Source organism: Eucalyptus grandis, chromosome 1 (genome assembly GCF_016545825.1).
Source record: "Eucalyptus grandis isolate ANBG69807.140 chromosome 1, ASM1654582v1, whole genome shotgun sequence".
Classification (NCBI taxonomy): domain Eukaryota; kingdom Viridiplantae; phylum Streptophyta; class Magnoliopsida; order Myrtales; family Myrtaceae; genus Eucalyptus; species Eucalyptus grandis.
In genome coordinates, this window is record NC_052612.1 from 37,644,103 (window position 1) to 37,660,190 (window position 16,088).

The window sequence follows — 16,088 nt, forward strand, 5'->3', positions numbered from 1 at the left end:
AAAAATGCCACGTTAGCGTTTGGCCGGACTTTGGTTAGATTGGTATTCAAGTGATCCATTTTACTCCGATTTTGGCACTTAAGTGTACCTTTCGTAGTTATGACACTTAAGTGTCCATTTGTGCAAAGTTAAGGCACTCTAGGATCTGCACGTCAATTTCATTGAGACAGGTCGGTGGGAGATGGCTGGCTCAGGATTCTGATAATTTTACTCCCGCAGACATTATATTCAATGCGGTCTCAGGGACGGCTCCGCAAGATAGTGAGCTTGAAGACGCGAAGTTTACATGGCTCTGCGTTGAGCACATTGAGTACACTCACACTCCAAGTTTTAAGATTCCTGGTGCAATTACCCAAAGAAAAATCATTAATTCGGTCTTATATTCATTTGATATAGCATTTCGATATAATCCAGAATTTTTTCAACTTTGTGGCTTTGCTAATGTATTTCTAATGTTGTGGCATCCTAATTATGTCTCCAAGACAAAACGGTATATCGTATCAAGCAATTGGTCTGATGTAAATGACCCTTATCTAAAAAATATTCATTATAGAATTTGAAGGTCAAAATTGTGATGAAGGCTGATGTAGGCTTCAATCACCTGTAGTATAAGTTATATTTCAAATATGGGGCTCTATTTTAAAGATACAGTGAGTTTAACCTTCAAAAGTGTGAAGCTATGTCAGTATTGAAAAAAAAAAAAACAAATAACATTACTCGAAAATCATTTTAAATAAATTTGTCTATGTAAATTGTTGGCCAAGCCCACAGGACAGCCAATGATGGCTATAGTGCCACATCGCTATTTTAAGGTAAAAATTGACAAGCAAGACTATATTGGAATTTAATGCAAAAGTTCATAATTGCATTTGACCAATTGAAAATTTTAGAACTACATCGGAGTATATGATAGATTTAGGATTAAATTAGTCATTTTCACACCCTTAACTAAACCTAGCCTTAATAATAATAATATCCAAAAGTTGGAAAGAAAAAACATATATTTTTATAGGAAAGTTGAGAAAGGAGTAAAGGATCTATGTAGAAAGGAAAAGACTGAAATGTTCAAAATTATAATAAAAAAATAGTTATGTTAGTGGTCGAGATTTATAAAAAAGTTGGCACTTATCTATTTTTAGTAGATAGAGTTTACATAATTCTTGAACTTTATAAATATATTTTCCTAGTCACATTAACAATTATTTAAGGACTTCTTCTATGAGTTGATAATGTTTTGAATACCTTAGCTAACTGGTGTTTGCTTGCTAGTGGGGTTAAGTTCGATTTTAGTCTCCTAACTTATGTTGTCTATGCATTTGGATCCATCAATTTTAGTTTTTTTGGGGAATCAACTCCTCCAACTCTACCCCATTCTCGGTCAAGTCCTTAAATAACTTTTAGTATGTTGGTGTGGCATGCTAGGATGATTTATTATTATTATTATTATTATTATTATTATTATTATTATTATTATTATTATTATTATTATTATTATTATTATTATTATTATTATTATTATTATTATTTTGAAAAGGTAAAAGTCAGTAATGTTAACATCAAAAGAAACTAGTTTTGTTCTAGGAAAAAATAAGAGATTAATATGTAGAAGACGAAGGTGGAAAAGCGAGAGACACGAGAAGGGTTGGAGGGTTTGGTGGCCACGAACGCCGTGGCGGTGATTGGTGATAGTTGGAAAATGTGAAGAACTCATAACAGGTTTGACCTTTAAAGAAGCAGTCACGGTGGACTCCAGCTGTCCATCGAAGTGGGAATGGCTTCCTCTATTGAGGATCCATTCGCACAAATATGATGAATTAGAGGATTAAAAATATATTTATCCCAATTAGAAGAAAAAACTCAACTCGAACGAGATACGCGACACTCGATATTGAAATGATCAGGTGCTTTACTAGCATTTTCTCACATGCTTCTTCGACATTAGGTTGTAATTGCTTTTTTATGTGCAAACCAATCAAGCCAATCAAGCTAGCTTAAATTATTACAAGTTCGAGTGCGAGACTAAATCAAGTCCACATCTCATTAGTTCAGATTTTACAAAAGTCAAATTTGAACTCAAGCTTGAATCAAGCTCCAATGGAAACTCATTTATGATAATCGAGTCGAATCAAATTAAGTCATTTCAAGTTTATAAAAATAAATCACGAGTCAAGCTTGATCCAAGAAAAATAAAATAAAATAAAATTTAGCTTTGATTGAGTTTAAATCAAGTATCCAAGTTTTAAATTCTTGACTTAACTCTGGTTCAAATGTAAATAATAGACAAGATTTGACTAGACCTCTTCTAAGTACCCTCTGAAAATTATCCTCAACACCACTTAAAAGTCGGTCTCGGTCATCACTAGACATTCGTTCAAAGAGAATCTTGCATATGGTTGTGACTTTGTGCAAGATGACATTACTTAAGGTAGAAAAGCAAAGAAAATCTGGACATGGAATATTACCTAGCATCTACCATGGAAGTCAGCCCCAGCAAATATGTTCCCAATGCAAACCCATAATACAATTACGATATCATTAAATTGAGTTTGCTTAGAAGAATCATTCGCACACTAATCAAGATTACTAAAATATTAGGAACCCTTAAGTAGGCCCAAGCCCAAATTAACCAGAAAAAAAAACCATCAATCCATAAATAAAAAAAATTGTTTTCAATTAGTTATCAAATTTTAACAAGTGATCAAAATGTACTTTCTTTTAATAGAGATCTTATGACATTTTCAGCAATCTTTTCTCCGTCGACTATCTTTGATCCAAAAACTAGCCCATTCACATGAAAATCGAATCCATCTTTGATTCAATATCTAGCTTCAGCAGTTGTGACAAGTATGGATCCAATAAAAAAATCTAACGCTTCTTGAAATGCGATTTCTCGATCATTCTAATAAACCAAATTCTGTTTTCATATCGGTTTTCATCACTAACCATAGATATTAAACCAATTTCCTAATCTCGGCATGTCCTACTTATTGAATTTTGATTTTTCTTGATCTGGCCAGCACAACTTAAATTGATGCCAAGAAATCCGCAAACGATTACGGAAAGGATGACATACCCAAATGCGTTTTTGCTCCTATACCCTACACATGATTCCACGGATAAAGCAACACAACATCATCAGTCCCGCAATGAACGTTAAGACTAGACAGAATCGTCCCCACTAGCAGGCGTTTACTTTGATTGCTCCCAATTTCCAAGCTGAAGCATCCCCTGTTTTTCCTCCCCCTCCTCCCTTGCAATTCTCTTTTCTTGAAATAAAATAAATGGCAAGGGTTTTTTTTTTGGGTTTTTCCTTCTTTCCTGCAGTAGCCGAACATGCTTACAGTTCGCTTTTTCTTTTCTTTCTTTTGAACGTCCTTACAGTACGCTTTTTCTTTTCTTTCTTTTAATTTTAAATCTTTTTTTTTTTCGCTTTTTTATTTTCCTTTAAACAACATAACGCCCACTGTTTCATCGTTTTCTTTAGCCTGTTTCCTTTTTCTTCTTATTTTTCTTTTCAGTTTAATGAAAGAGAAATTTATTCTTAGTTTTTCCTTATTTGGTTTTTCATTCTATCTTTTCAACATATTATTGTATCTTCCTATTTCATACTTCGTAATTAATCCACTGTATTTTCCAATTCTTTAGTTTATACTTTTTTCCACTTTTTGATAGTACTATAAAATATTTACAATAAAATTCAAATATAAGTAAATCTTTTGATTTCTTCTCTTGAATCTACTAATTTAATAAAAGAAAGTGACTATAATGTATGTGTTTTTTTGTATATATCCATTATCTACTTTTAATGGATCTCTACGTGTTAATGTGAGTACAAAAACGAAACCGATCACACAAATCATTTTTTTATTTAAAAAAAAAAAGACAAGCCAAAATTTCTCCGAGGAATGTCAAGTTCTAATCTCAACATTTTAGGCGGATTTCCTTAACTTTCCCCTTTTTTTTTCCTTGAAAATAAAATTATCGCATTTCATTTCGATTGAAAAAGCATGTTAAATAAAGAATATTTATTCTAGTATTGTCAAAAGTGAAATAAAAGCCCAACTTTGGTGACTAAGGAATGACATCCCGAATTTCAACACAAGGATGGCCTCGTGGTCGGTCTTGATTTGAGCGAAGAGTCGATCTCTGGTGGAATCGACGATTCATCGAACCTCTTTAGGCTCGAGTTCCTTCGGAGCCTGAACTTGGCATTCAACAACTTCAATTCCATGGTGATTCCATCGGGCCTCGTGAATCTCAGCTGCTTGGCACATCTCAACTTGTCCAATGCCGGATTCACCGGGCATATTCTTGCAAAGTTATCATGCCTGACAAAGTTACGTACCCTTGATCTCAGTTGGACTTGGCTAAAACTTGAGAAAGCCCAATTTGAGGTCGTTGATTAGGGATTTAGGGGAGTTAAGGGAGTTGTACCTTGATGGGGTCGATGTGTTTGCTGAGGGAAGTGAGTGGTGCAACACGTTGTCTTCTTTAGTGCTGAAACTTGAGGTGTTGAGTGTCATGCCCCGATCCTCGAGCACGTGCTCATCCCTCGGTGGTCGATTAAATAACAACGTCCTAGGACGCATTGCCGACCCATTCATTTTTATGCACATGCGGAAGCGAATAATTAATCCTTAGACAACAACGAGATAGGATAGAAAAGTAGGATCACAATTTTCAAAAACCGCATCATACATTTATACATATCAGACTAATTCACATACATTAGTAACCGATATTTACAATGTCTACAAAAAGGTCGATCCTCAAACAAGCTACTCCATGACTAACTAGTCTGACTCCTTCGTTGATTCGGCAGTCTCCATAGGGTTAGGGCGAGGCGGCGGGTTCTCCACTGCACTATCAGGGGGGTAAGCTGGACCCTCGTCCAGGGCAACATCAATCACCACAGAAGGGATATCGAAAGTCCTAAGGGGACCTAGTCTGACGCCATTGGGAGCATAGTGGAACTATGCTCTGAATTGATTAGGTATCTCCTGATGTGGAACCTCTTCGATCCAGACAGTGGTTACAACAAGCTCATAGACCCAAAACTCCCGGGGTCGGGATAACTAGAAACTCGTTCGGTAACCCTCAAGGGATGACCATGCTGCTCGGGGGAATTCTTCATCTAAGAACCTAAAAATGTTATCTCATAACGGGGTGAGATGACGTTACGCCCCAAGGGCTGCCTGTAACGACCCGAGCCCCACTGTGTAATATCGTCTGCTTTGGACACTGAGTTCTCACGGCTTTAAAACGCGTTATGCAGGGGCAGAGGGTCATCCCTCGGGCCTTCCCTCTCCCAAGCCATAATATTGTCCGCTTTGAAGGTGTGGCCCACTAGCCCACCCTCCTTCATGGCTTTGTTTTTAGCGCGGCGGAAGCGTACATGAAACGCGTTACATAGATTAGAAGGACCCAAGCCTTATAAACTAGCCCAAGACTCCTCCCCTAAGCGATGTTGGACAAGGGACCCCTTCCCTGCGCACGTTCAGGGACCAAGGTGCGGACGCACCGCCATCCCCTCCTCCCCGTGCATCGCCACTTGGGCCGTCACATTGCCTAAGCACACGTACAAATCAGATGACTTAATTTTGCCTCGATTTCTGAAATAGAATTCAAATTCGCAGTTAATTTCAATCCGACGCAATTTTAGCGTGACCTAACTTACCGGATAGCTTTTAGGAATTTTTGGTGCAATTAACTCATGGTCGATTATCTTCGAGCCACACGTACCTCTTCGACACATTGGTGACTCTCGGTGGTCGTGAAAATCTCGAGGTTTCGAATACGGGCACATGATACCCAAAACGATAGAAAATCGGTCTAATGCCGATCGACGAGAATTTTGCAATCAGATAGAATCACCCACACTTTGATCATACATCTTAGTCGAATCAACTTATCTCCGGTCTCTGATCGATTTTTAATTGTGTCATAATGACCCTTGTAGACTGGTACTGTCAAGCAATTGGTTCCTAGTCGAATTCTCAAGTCTATTGCAGTAAAATCCCTTAATTGCTTCACCGAATAGGCTAGTTATCTCATGAGTGGCTATCTCAGAGAAAAACACTATAGTCGCGTTGATGAAAGACCCGATTTATTCAATTGAAAACATGATTGAAATTTTAGGATGTCACATTAAGTATGTCTTATAGTTCTCTCTTTGGTCCTTTAAGCACTTCCCTTATGAGTCTTGCTAATCTATTAGTCATTCAACTCGATGGCAACAACTTGTCCACCACAGTTCTTAGTTTCTTATCGAATTTCTCTAGCTTGAAAACTTTGAGCCTATGGGGAGCTGGCCTGTATGGAGAATTTCCTTATGAAATCTTCCAAGTACAAACACTTCAAACCCTTGACCTATCATCCAACTCCCTCCTTCATGGTTCTTTGCCAAAATTTCTGGAGAATAATTCTCTCCAGACGTTGGTTCTTAGTGACACTAACATGTTTGGGAGGCTCTCGGATTCGATCGGTAATCTCAAGAATTTGTCAACAATAGAATTGGAGGGGTGCAGCTTTGATGGGAATATCCCAAGCTCTTTCACTAATCTCTCACGACTTTCTTATTTGATCTTCTCATCCAACAATTTTACTAGTCTAGTTCCATCACTCAGCAAGTCCAAAAATCTAGTACGAATCACTTTGTCCTCCAATAGTCTAATTGGTCCAATTGATTCGATACAATGGGAATCCCTCTCGAGTCTTCTTATTCTCGACCTACGATCCAATTTACTTGAAGGAAATATTCCCTCATCTCTTGATCTCTGTTCACACATCCATCGATTGAGGCTCTTCTACTTTTTGACAACCGATTTTCTAGTCAATTGAAGGCATCTTTTCATGCTCCATCACGCATGCTGAAAACACTTGATTTGAGCAACAACGATATAGGAGGAGAACTACCGATGTTTATATGGGAACTTCAAGGGCTCAACCAGCTCTCACTTTCTTCCAATAATTTTAGTGGCTCATTTCATATTAATTGGGTTCAGCAATTACGAAATCTTTCGAATTTAGATCTTTCCTACAATCGTTTTTCCACTTATGCCATAAATATTGCTTCCCAGGCCTTTTCATTCCCCGACCTTACATCCTTATATTTGACTTCCTGCCAGTTGACGACATTGCCTCAGTTTTTGGCTAACCAATCCAAATTGAGCTTCCTCCACCTCTCCCACAATTTTATTCGAGGAAATATACCGAGATGGATATGGACACTAGAAAGTCTTAATCATCTCAATCTTTCCTCTAATTTATTTGAGGATTCTGAAACACCCCTAGGTAGTCCTCTACTCTGGATATAGTCGACCTCCATTCAAACAGGCTTCGAGGGAATATGCTACCTTTCCAATCATATGCTTCCTACTTGGATTTCTCAAATAACAACATAAATTCTATTATTCCGGATGACATCAGCAACAACTTATCAAAATTGGTGTTCTTCTCCCTCTCGAAGAATAATCTCCATGGGTGCATTCCACAGTCTATTTGCAAAATTGGTAATCTTAAAATGCTTGACTTATTGCATAACCATCTGAATGGAAGTATTCCTGATTGTTTAATGAATGAGTCACTCATAGTATTGAATTTGAGGAATAACCAGTTGAATGGCAAGATTCCCCAAAACATCCCGATAGCATGTAGTTTGGAGATATTGGATATCAATGAAAATTTATTACAGGGGCAGATTCCATTGTCATTGGCAAATTGCAAAATGTTGGATTTCATGAACATTGGGGACAATCAAATAGATGGGACATTTCCATGCCATCTTGAGTATATGTAGAATCTCCGTGTCCTTGTTTTATGATCCAACAAATTGCATGGGGAAATTGGATGTACACGTAATGATAGCACCTGGAAGATACTTCAAATCATTGACTTGTCTTCAAACGATTTCAATGGCACTCTGCCTATGAGACTCCTCACATCTTGGGTGGCTATGAAGGCCAATGTTGACCATGATCAGCCACAATATATGTTTTATGATAGCGCATTTTATACGATTGGGAATTACAAAATGAGGCTAACCTTGAAAGGTGTAAAGCTAGAATTCATTAAGATCCCGGCTATGTTAAGGTCAATCGACTTCTCGAGCAACAGATTGGAGGGTCCAATACCAGATACACTAGGAGATCTCAAATTACTTCATGTCCTCAACCTATCACACAATGCCCTCTCGGGTTCAATTCCTCCTGTTTTGGGGAATCTAGGTCAGCTTGAATCGCTAGGGCTGTGGAACTACCTCAATGGAACCATACCAGCTCAGCTTGCAAATCTTAATTTCCTTTCGGTACTGAACATCTCAAACAATCAACTTGTAGGAAACATCCCGATAAGCGGACAGTTTCTTTTTTTTTTTTTTCCCGAGGATCTCATCTTGGATACATCGCAGGCAGTCGGCCTTAGTTTGGTTTGTCTTGAACTCGCCCTCTAGCCGGGAGTGTCAAAATCGGTTTTTTTTCAGTTCGGTTTTTATTCGATTTGATTCTTATTGAAAATCAAAACTTTTTTAACCGGTTCGATTTTTATCTATTAATCGAACTAAAAGCGATAAAATCTAAAATTTTTCCTTTTTTATATTTTTTTTTTTTAAAATCATTTTTTAATTTTTAATTTTCTTTTTCTTCTTCTTCATTGGACGGTCGCCGCCGCACCGTGGCGGCCGGCGACCGTCCAATGAAGAAGAAGAAGAAGAAAGAAAGAAAAAAAAAAAAAAAAAAAGAAGGAAAAAATAATAATAATTAATTAATTAAAAATTTGATTTTTTAATAAAAATAAAAAGATTTATAAAAATGGGTGTATTAGGAAAAAATGCAAAAATAAAAACCGAATTAAACTAAATTAAATCGAACCGAACCGAACCATTACACCCCTACTTCTAGCCGCTGTTTCCGAGCCGGGTAGGGATTTTTGCGGTCACAACTCATTCTCGTGAACCACTATTGCCTCGCCCGTTTCGGCCGAACCGTGAGACCAGGGCTTTCTATTTCTAGTCCATATTCGAGTTGGGTTTGAAGGACCCATTATCTGTTAATTTGGAGCCTTGTTTATCGGTTTTCTTCGAATTTGGGTGCGAGTATCTTTGCTCCCAAAGTGTTCGTTAGAATGCCCAGCGTATGGTTCGACCCGGTTCTGATCTATTTTGGGCATTTTTCAGCACGTTTGTTTTCATGGGAGGAGCCATCCATTGGTTAAAGGATTACGATTTCAATTAAAATCCTTCTTTTTGAACTCAAATCGGCACATTGTTTTTTGGTATATGTTTTCTGGTTGCTATTTTGTTGGATGTGCCCGATGAAAGTTTAAGCTTGTTTGATGATTGGCTGCGAACTGTTGGCTGTTTTTGTGTGCACGAATGTTCGACGATTGGGGTTTGGAATGGCGGCCTGCGGCAACCGCTGTTAATGTGACTGGCAGTGGTGGCTAATGTGGTGATGGTCGGTGATGGCCGGACGGTGTTGGACTGACGTAACTCGCGGTGGTATCTCGGTTACGATCGTGTTGGAGGTTGGAGGTGTTTTTGCGCCTTGCTGCCCAGGAATTTGCGTTCAGCCTGGGCTTAGGCTGAAGCTAGGCAAATAGAGGCTGATTTTGACATTTAGTTGAGCTTGGGATTAGTATAATTATTTTCGGAAGGTGGGCTTAGATCATTCCGAATATGGGCTTGTTAAAAGCCAGGTTCGTGTGAATGGCCTAAGCCCACAAAGGACCAGACCATAGACCATGTTCGGACTGGGCCCTTGGACCCGGCCCAAGTCCCTATTTTCGGATTAAAAAATTATTTTTAAAATTAATGAAGAATATTTTTGAAAAAAATTAAAAGAATCTGAAAAAAAAATCTTATTCTTTCCAAAAATTTGGAAAAAGCGTAGAAATATGAATATGACAGAACTATATAACTATTTTATCCAAGTTTTGGAATGAAAAAATTGCAATGAAGAAAATCCTTTAGTGAGGATTATTTTAACTAAGATGGATGAAATGCTTTTGAATTGGAAAAGTCTAAACCTAATGCCATAATGTTATTAGAATAATGAATAATTAACAAATAAATGCATCTAAAGTCTTAAAACTCGTAGGAAACTATAAATCTTAGAATTTTCAGATAGGCCAGTCTCTTGCTAATTGCTAATTGTTCATTACAATACAGCATTTCCATTAATTACATCTGTGACAAAATTGACTTGATTTCTTTAATATACTTAGTGATACTTGGCATTGATGTGGATTTAAGTGGACGGCGCATTAGAAAAAAATGTGAAAAAAAAGAACTCTCTCTCTCTCTCTCTCTCTCTCTCTCTCTCTCTCTCTCTCTCTCTCTCTCTCTCAACATCATTTCTACATGTTCTCCAAATAAAAATAAAAATAATAATACCACATTAAAACAGTCAGAGCTTATGGACAGTACTCAAATCAAAATTTTTGCATTAATTTTTGGATCTAGTTGTACTTTTGACATTTTTGTTATTTGATTGTACAAATTTTAGGATCCAAGTACAATTGTGCTCCAAATTTTAAGACTCCTGGTGCAATTACCCAAAGAGAAATTGTTAATTCAGTCATGTATTTATTATATGCATTTCAATATAATCCAAAAGTTTGTGGCTTTGCCAATGTAGTTCCAATGCTGTTGTAGCGTTTCAGTTATCACTGGCCACCCTATGTGATTCTATAGCAGTAAAGTTAGAGAAGAAAAAAGGGGAAGCAATTAGAACAAGATTACGAAAGCTTGGCCAAGAAATGTAAGCTCTGATACCATGACATGACATAGAAAAGGATGGAAAGCTAGAAGATTGGCACATCGTAAATTACTTTGTCACGGAAACCTTGTACATACGTAGGCTCTATTTATAATACAATTATATGGAATACTTAATGAATAAAGAAAATATTTTCCTATTCATACAATAATCTTGTTCTCAAAATAGCTTAATTCTAATTATTAATAGCCACTTTTTATGGTAAGAATTTTGCTCTCAACTGTGGAAATAATCAATATATGGTTAAGGAAATAATCAAATAATCCAAGACAGACCAACTTTATCTCCAACATTAATTAGTCAAATTTATCTCTATATTTTGGGTCAAAAAGTCAAATTTATTCTGTTTCGGCTTCAAGTGGTTTATCTCGGATCTTCACAGCTTTTACTGACATTATCATGCTACATCCATTCCTTGATGGCAATGATTGGATACCTTAATCCCTTCAGACCACTCAAGACTTTCCCGCTCATGAAAGATTTTCAAAGAGTTCCTCCACTGAAACCATATTATTGGGACTCTCGTGAATTTGAGTGCCATTTGTCCTTAGTTCATTACGAAAGATGCACCTGATGCCCCAAACCTTCCAACGGCCCCTCTCCTTACAAACTTGCCTGGACTCCAACATAGAGCACCTGATGCCCCAAACCTTACTACTGCCCCTCTCCTTACAAACTTGTTGAACCATTAAAACCTACAGCATCTCTTTTCTTATTCTCTGTAAATGCTCCTGTATTACTAAAAGTTGAAGGGAGTGCACTTCAATCTTGATTCTCAAGACTTTCCTGCTCATAACAAATGAATCAATTTGTAGTCACTAATGCTCATCAAAGATTTTCAAAGAGTTTCTCCACTAAAACCATATTATTGGGACTCTGTCGTGAATTTGAGTGCCATTTGTCCTTAGTTCGTTACCACGGATGTAACTTGCCTGGACTCTGGCATAGAGCACCTGATGCCCCAAACCTTTCTACTGCCCCTCTCCTTACAAACTTGTTGAACCATTAAAACCTACAGCATCTCTTTTCTTATTCTCTGTAATGCTCCTGTATTACTAAAAGTTGAAGTGACTGCACTTCAATCTTGATTCTCAAGAGAGATCAGATGCATATTTGCACCATGCGTGTTAGACTGCTAGTATACTTAACCAAGGAGAATCGCTTCCGTACTAAATTCAATATTACGTCATTCAATTTGTACATTCCAAATATTTTTTAGGGTGCCTCTCTTTTTGACTGGTTGTGATATCTCTGTTGTTCGGGACATTTGACGGAGGATTTACCTCTTTAACGTTTGCATATGATAATTTCATCTCTTTTCTCTGCACATGGGTGCACATCACACATGGAACAATCGTCTTTTGGCAACTTGACTTAGATTTTAACGGGAAATTTTTACATTACTCTATTTAATAGCTGGATGGTCGCCTAAAGACTTTGTATCCTAATATTCATGGAGGAATCTTTGCCAGGAGAGATCAACAACAACACATGGAGGCTCTCGATAAGCATGGAATTGGTGAGTTGTCTTGTAGGTTTATGCAATCTGCATTTTAGTTGTCCACGAACAAATTCATATACTTGGACATCCTAATGTTTGTAGAAACATTCTGACAGTTTGTCAGCTTAGAAATTCTGAGGATGAAAGATGGAACTTGTGCAGATTAATTTCTATCCATTCCATGACAAAGTTACCTCTGTGGCTGATATTGAATTTGAAGATGGAATTGAGAATGTTGATATTGGTGGTCCTGCCATGATAGAGCTGTTGCAAAGGTTCTTTACCATTATATATATTCATTTTCATTATCGTCAGGGCATAGACTTATTTATGTTTCTTTTTGCTTCATTGCACTTAATTTGGAAGTATGCGGGAATATGATTGTATTTGGTGTCTTCAGTTCCACTGAGCTCACATATATCATGCATAGTTTGCTACAAAGGCACTAGTAACCGAGGCATGTAATTTATTGAGAGCACGTTACCTTCACATTTTGTGGCTCCAGATTCTTTCTTACTATTTGGGGAATGGTTGTTCTTGTGCTTTTCTTGCTAAAACAACAATTTTTCTTATGATGCTTGTTAAATCATAAACTATAATAGGTATGTCTAATGTGTTGCACTTTCTTTTGAAGAGGTGTTGCTGGCTTTGCCCCTATAAATATCAATACGCATGTGGTCGATTTTTCTGTAGTTTTTACACAGAGGATGGTTTTATGTTTATGATCTGAATTGAACTGACATTTGTCTCCTAACAGAATCATAAGGATGTCCTCGTTGGGGTTGATTCACACGACTATCCTCCACTGCTGGAGTTCTTGAAAAGTAATGGAGATGATCAACAATTCCTTAGAAAACTTTCTTGGAAGGCCTTTCAGCACGTTGCTTCCTATGATTCTGCAGGGTCAGAGTGGCTTTGGAGACAAACAACTGGAGGTATTCATCTGGTTCATGTTGTCAATTGATGTCATAGCCACTAGGGAAATTAAAATTGCATGTCGGTCTAGACACACTAAACATGCAAATGAGGGGCTTTTATGGAGACTTGGTTGAGATGTACTCTTTAGTTTGCTTCCTTTGGAAATCAGTAATTTCAGTAGGTTGTGTTTCCTCTTAGTTTTTGAACTGATTTATGTAGGGTTGATGACTCTTCTTTTCGATAGAGAAATTCCCTCCCAGCTTAACAGTGCCTCTCTCTCTTGAGAGTCCTCTTTGTTATGGGGAAAATCCCCCTAGAAGGCTGCAGTTTATGTGGACAATAGTCTTGTCAAGGTTAATGGAGTCCTTGATTGTCATATGTTTACATCAATGTCAATCTTCTGAGGAAGTTGAAATTGCAGTGGATCTAGTAATCATCTAGCTTTGAAAACTTCATTAGATAGAGAAGGTAGTTTTCTAAAATTGAATCCTGTTAGAGAATCTAAATAATAGATAGTATCTTCATCTAATAGCTGAAGCTTTTTGATGAATTGACAAAGGCCTCAAGAAATTAATATGGCATGGAGCAGGAGGTACACATTTCGCATCTCTCTGGTACTTCATTTGCTTCTTCAACATAATGATCTTCCACCCTTCAATTTGTGGTAAAATGCTAGCCTATGTGTGATAGCAAATATAGAGCATTTAAATACCAAATTAATCCATCTAACAGGGCAGCTTAAACTTTTGGTTTTGTTGGCAGCTCGACATAATTCTACAAATCATTCTTAAGGAGCATCTAGTTTCTTTTCCTTTCCAGGTCAACCATCTGTATATTCAGTGTGCAGAATGTTTAGCTTTGATGAAACGCTAATAATGTTTTGTGAAGGAGATTAGCAATACAGGGGACTAATTGGCTTCCGTGTTAACTATGTGTTTTTGAGATGAGATTGGATGCTCTTTAGAAGTCTCTAAGCAACTGCAAGTGTAGTTTGTTCCATAAAGTTCTTTTACTTCATCAACAGATCATGGTAACAATAGCAGATCTGTCCCTCATTTGTTGTGAATTATGTATTGATGCTTCAGGAAATGTAATATAATAACTATCTGAATGCTCGTGCTGCCTGGAATTGTGTATCTGAATTTGGCCACCCTACATGCGTCGTTGTCAAGCATACAAATCCTTGTGGGGTGGCTTCCCGCAGCGATATTCTTGAAGCATACAGATGAGCAGTCAAAGCAGACCTAGTCAGTGCATTTGCAAGTATAGTGGCCTTCAACGTAGAAATTGATGAGGTATATACTTATATAGTAGACCCACGGAATCCAAATATAATAAACTAAAAGAGGCTTCTCATTTTTTAATCTATAGAGTTCCGATCGAAGCTCATTCTTGAGTCAAGCTAGTTTGAGCTACGAATTAGGCTCAATGTTATGCCTATGGTCACATTCCATTATGTATTATAATTCTCTGATAAATAGAAAGGAATGTGAGTTTTGGCAACTTAAAAAACCTCATTCCGCACGGGCATCCCTCAAAATTGAAACAACAATAGTGGTGTAGCCGCGGGTCTCCTATTGCTGAGTCAGTATTGCAATGTTTCACTCGACAAAATTGATTGAGCTAAACATCAACACTAACCTTGCAATGTCCTACTGTGCATATAGAACTTGGCGAGGAAATTCCGGGAGTTCAGAAGCCCAACGGATGGTGAAACTCGGATGTTCTGTGAGATTGTGGTGGCGCCCAAGTGCTCAGAGGAGGGGCTAGAGGTTGTTCGTGGGAAGTCGAAAACGTTGAGAATCCTGGAAGCGAAGAAGAACGAAAAAGGGAAGCTTTCATTGAGACGGGTCAGAGGGGGATGGCTGGCTCAGGATTCCGATGATTTTAACTCCCGCAGACATCCAATTCAATGTGGTCTCAGGGACAACTCCGCAAGATAGCGAGCTCGAAGATGTAAAGTTTGCATGGCTCTGCGTTGAGCATGTCATGTACACTTGCACTCCAAGTTTTAAGACTCCTGGTGCAGTTACCTGAGGAAAAATTATTAATTCAGTCCTATATCCATTATACGCATTTCAATATAGTCCAGAATTTTATGACTTTGTCAATATAGTTCTAATATTGTTGTGGCGTTCTAATTATATGTCTCTATTATTTCATATCAAGTAATTGGTCTGATATAAATTGACCCTTAACCTAAAAAAAAAAAAAAAAAAAAAAAAAAATTCTGTTATAAAATATGATGGTTTAAATTTATAATGAAGGCTGATGTAAGCTTCAATCACCTGCAATACGAGTTATTCCGAATAAGGGGCTCTATTATCCAGATACAATGAGTTTAACCTTCGAAAGTCTAAAGCTAGAACTTGTCAAGATTCTAAAAATTTTCAAGTCAATCGGCTTCCTGGGCAATAGATTAGAGGATATCTCAAAGCACTTTATTTCCTCAACCTATCGCACAATGTCATCAGTTCTCTTGATTTGGGGAATTTGGATAAGCTTGAGTCATTGGATTTGTCAAGGAATCACCTCAGTGGAACCATACTAAGTCAGCTTGCGAATCTTGATTTCTTTTCGTTCTTGAACCTCTTGAACAATCAACTTGTGGGAATCATCTCCAACATAGTTTCTCATGTTTTCTGAAAGTTCTTTCAAAGGAAACTTCACATTGTGCAGGCTTTTGCTCAACAAAAATTGCTCAATTACCACAAACGGGACAGAAGAAGCTAGAGATGATGGAGACAATAATGATAACGAGAAAAGATGGATTTATATGGGCATATCGCTTGGGTTCGTATTGGCTTCTAGATATTTTGTGGTCCATTAGTGTTTATAAGATCAGGGAGATTTGCTTATTATCAATTGTGGGATAAAGTGTTGTTCAGACAGTC

At 37.5% G+C, this 16,088-nt stretch overlaps 1 pseudogene; it reads left to right on the forward strand.

The window, feature by feature from the left end:
• The window catches only part of LOC104453613, a 32,736-nt pseudogene extending 17,505 nt beyond the window's left edge, over positions 1-15,231 (forward strand).
• The last annotated feature ends 857 nt before the right edge of the window (positions 15,232-16,088 follow it).